General features: G+C 46.8%; 1 pseudogene; it reads left to right on the forward strand.

Annotated features, from left to right (window-relative positions):
* Window positions 1-1,487: 1,487 nt before the first annotated feature.
* On the forward strand, window positions 1,488-2,347 carry LOC139232794 (lysophosphatidic acid receptor 6-like; annotated as a pseudogene).
* The last annotated feature ends 2,280 nt before the right edge of the window (window positions 2,348-4,627 follow it).

Below are 4,627 nucleotides of genomic sequence, written 5' to 3' on the forward strand. Positions count from 1 at the left end.
GGGAGGGTTGAAGCCATGGAGGGATTTGAACACAAAGATGATCATTTTAAAATTGGCGTGTTGCTGGACGGAGTTTCAATGTAGGTCAGCGAGCACAGGGATGATGGGTGAACTAGACATTTTGTCAATTAGGATTGGCACATTGGAGTTTTGGATGAGCTCAAGTTCACAGAAGGTTGACGATGCGAGACCGGCCAGGCGATCATTGGAATGATCGAGTCTGGACCTAGCAAAAGCATGAATGAGTGCTTCATCAGCAGATGGGTTGCAAACGCTGAGCAAACATTAGGAGCAGGAGCAGGTCATTCAGCCTCTCGGGCCTGTTCCACGTTTTATTTAGATCATGGCTGATCTGTGCATCAACCTCAATGAAATGTTTTGGAATTTTCGATATGGATTTTTAGGATGAGTAAAACGATCCATCGATTACTTTGTAAAATAATAGAGAACTCTCAGCTTTAGCAAAATCAGATTGGTGAGAAATGAGGGCATTGAAATATCCTGAAAAGAATGATGGGAGTGGTGTTGTCCCAAGAATGGATTTTGAGGAGACAGTCGGATGTGGAAGACTTACCTTGAGAAACCACTGGGCCTCAGGAACTGTACAAAAACAATGCTGACAGTTGTAGAATAAGAAAAAGGGCCTGAGGAACTTATTATAAATTTGTTAGTGTTACAATTGTAAATGATCCAAATATGGCATTATGTGCAGGAGTAGGTTTGAGAGAAAAACATATACAGCCGGCGATTTTACAAGAGTGTTAAGAGAATCACTTGCGTCATTCAGATAAGAAAGCTGAGTAGAGGAAACTTCTTATTCTCACAAGAAGAAAATACTGGATTAAACCTTCCATCTTGCTTTCTGCTCGATAGAAATGTCTGAGAAGTTTTTACTTTCTTTCAAAAGACAAAAACTGTTGTGTCTGTATGTCAAATTAAATTATTAAAGTTGTGAAATAAATGGAGTGTCTCGCTTGATCGTTGACATGTTGAAGAAGACAGACGAGAAACCCAACACCATCAACCCGCTGTTGCTTCCAATCTTTCCACACCCTTACCCAAACACAATCTTCCAATTTCAGTCTTCAATGCTCCAATTGACCCCCAGCACCGATAACCTTTTGGGAGAGAGTATCCTTGATCTAAGCTCGGCTTTGTGTGAAATGGTCTGTCGAAGTATGATGGTAAAAGGTCCAATCCACAAAACTGTCTGTTCCCTCTACAGATTTGTGGGTCACTTCCAATATGTTTTATTTTTGATTTCACATCCTTAGGACACGTGTTACTGCGGCAGTGTGTAAAGGGGAATGTTTCAAACTATAGACGGGAAACAGTTCTCATCAAACAAAGAACCTAAAAGGCAGCGTGAAATATAAGTATCCAGAGAACCAATATTCAAGTGGCAATGGAAACTGCACTGGCAAAGAAAAGCTGCATCAGTCTTGCCCATGGTTTCATGTCTTGTTAAATTACAGATTTGATCAAACATGAACAACCCGACATTATTTGAAACCGAGGCTGAATTCACCATGACAGAGACATCCTTGTCCTCAGGGAGTGACTTCACACTCATGGGTTAAAGTGAATATCGATTCCATAAAGCTCACAGACACCACCAACACCCGCGAGTGTGAGGTCAGTGCCAACTTCCAGTACCTTATGTTCCACTTGCTTTGTTCACTCTGTTCATGTTTGGTATGGTATCCAACTGCGGTACACTGTGGTACCTCTTCAGGTAGAAGGACGCTTTCTTGCCCTCTAACCTGTTCATGGTTAACCTGGCCATGATAGACCTGGTCTTTGCCACAGCCCTTCTGTTCAAAGTTGCCTACCATGCCTTGCAGAGTCTTCTGGGAGCTGCCTTGTACAATCTCCGGCTCCATTTTGTTCTAAAATGTATGGCAGCACTTTGTTGCTCACCTATATCTGCGTGGACCGCGACATGACCGCGGTGCATCCCATCAGATCACTGCAGCTCCGCAGGTCCCGTCACCGCGTGGTCGCTTGTTGCCTCATCTGGCTGGTTCTGGCCACCAAACTCCTCTACTTGACAATCAGAGGGCCCCTGACCAGCAAGTTCCCCAAGGGAAAGACGGTCTATCTGGAGAACTTCTCCTCTAACTCCTGGAGCGGGCGCATCTCCGGGATCAGCATTGTGGCCGCACTCACTGGTTTCTTCATTCCATTGGTAGTTATCGTGGTCTGCTAGCCACTCATTGCCAGGAAGCTGCTGGAAACCACCGCCGGAAAACGCATGGTGCACACGGTGAAGAGGAAGGCCCTCTGCACAGTGCTCCTGGTGCTGATGGTCTTCCTCCTTTACTTCAGCTGTGGTCCCAGTGGTTAATTTTCCAATGGGATACGGTTCCGGACACCATCCAGTGCCGCACTCAAATTTCAGATGAGAATATCAATAGTCAACTGTAGTGTTTGGCCCAGAACCACCCTCCCCCTAACCCACACTACAGACCCTATCCCTCTTCTGCCCAACAAAAACACCACTGTCAGCTGTGCTTCTGTGGGTAGCACTCTCACCTCTGAGTCAGAAGTTTGTGGCTTCAAGTCCCACTCTAGGAACTTGAGCACAAAATTCTACACTGACATTCCAGTGCTGTGCTGCAGGAGCGCCGCACTGTTGTGGGGGGCAGTATTGAGGGAGCACCGCACTGTTGGAGAGGCAGTAGTGAGGGAGCGCCGCACTGTCGGAGGGTCAGTACTGATGGAGTGCTACACTGTCAGAGGGGCAGCAATGAGGGACTGCTGCACTGTCGGAGGTGTGGTACTGAGAGAGTGCTGCACTGTTAGAGGGGCAGTGCTGAAGGATTGGTTATGGTGGCGGGGAGGGCAGACCAAGCACTGTGGGAATTCTGCGCCTCAGGGTCATCAAAGGTTGCCAGGTTAACAGTGAGGCGCTGGCTGTAGAAGGCTCTCTTAGCTGGGTCTTTGAGTGCTGCGGTGTTGATTTTTTTGCAGCACTGCTTCTGCTGCCATTGCAGCATTGGGGCTTTGATTTTGATGATGGAACAGATTGGGCAGGCAGACATCGATGAAGAATTTAAATGCCGCCTCCAGTGTGCCAGCACAGCCTTCGGCCACCGAAGTAAGACAATGTTCGAAGATCAGGCCCTCAAATCTGGCACCAAGCTCATGGTCTACAGGGCTGTAGTGATACCCGCCCTCCTGTATGGCTCAGAGACGTGGACCATGTACAGCAGACACCTCAAATCACTGGAGAAATACCAGTTCTTTGGTAAGTTACTTAATTTAATTTGGAATTAATAGGATCATTCTTCAAATATAACAAAGGGGAGTCATTCCAACACAACCAGCTACATTAGATCCACTCTAGCAAAAGACTCTGCTTATTGGAATCATTGGCTCACACGTCATCCTCCTGTCCATGGTTATTATTTCTGTACGTGTGAGGAGCTCATGCAAATTCTTAGTCATTCAGGTAACTAACCATCTGGTCAGCTATCGTGTCTGTTTCCCACTTATAATTATCAATTACCCACCATCCACAAACTCACATTCCCTACTCCCACACTCTGTTGCTGAACCTCTTGTCTTTCTACAGTTCCATAACGTCTCTGATTCTATCACATCTAGGACGTTCAGAAGCAGCAAGATCACTAAAAAAAATCCCGTTTCCATCTCGGGAACATGACAATCCCTGAATCCTGACCTCATCCCATTCATCACTAAACCTCTCGTCCTGTGCTTTCCATCTCTATGCTTGGCCATTACAATATTCTTCTGGGCAGCTTTCCATCCTCTACCACCTATGAAATGGAGATAATTCGAGCTCTGCTGCTAATATTGCATCAAGGAGCAAGCCCCAGTCTCACACAAACTTTGGCCAGTACTAAACAACAGAAAGATTCCAACTGAAAAGATGAGTATGGCTGCCAGTTTGTTTTAGTAAAGACAGAGCCTGGACTACACAAATGCAAAAACACAATACTGCGGATGCTGGAATCTGGAATAAAAACAGTAAATGCTGGGAAACTCAGCAGGTCAGGCAGCACCTGTGGCGATGACGCAGAGTTAACATTTCGGGGCAATGACCCTTCGTCAGAACTCAGAGCCTGGACTAAACGGTCTGAGTATGCTTAGGGGGTAAGTGATTGGCTGGTGATTGGTGAGTAGTTTTTCTTTTTCTTCTTATATTAGTCAGTAACTTTTAACATTGTTATTACCAGTTTAAGTGTATCTAAGGGTTCAGTCATGGCAGGAGAGCTCGGTCGGGTGTTATGCTCCTCCTGTACCATGTGGGAACTCAGGGATGACTCCAGTGTCCCTGACGACTACGTGTGCGGGAAGTGTGTCCACCTCCAGCTCCTGACGGCCCGCGTTGCGGAGTTGGAGCTGAGGGTGGATTCACTCTGGAGCATCCACGATGCTGAGAATGACGTGAGTATCACGTGTAGTGAGTTGGTCTTACCGCAGGGAAAGGGTCCACAGCCAGATAGGGAATGGAAGACCAGCAGGAAGAGTAGAGCAAGGAAGGTAGTGCAGGGGTCCCCCCTGCAAAACAGATACACCGCTTTGGGTACTGTTGAGGGGAATGACTCATCAGGGGAGGGCAGCAGCAGCCAAGTTCATGGCACCGTGGCTGGCTCTGCTG

Source organism: Pristiophorus japonicus, chromosome 20, assembly GCF_044704955.1.
Source record: "Pristiophorus japonicus isolate sPriJap1 chromosome 20, sPriJap1.hap1, whole genome shotgun sequence".
Classification (NCBI taxonomy): Eukaryota; Metazoa; Chordata; class Chondrichthyes; family Pristiophoridae; genus Pristiophorus; species Pristiophorus japonicus.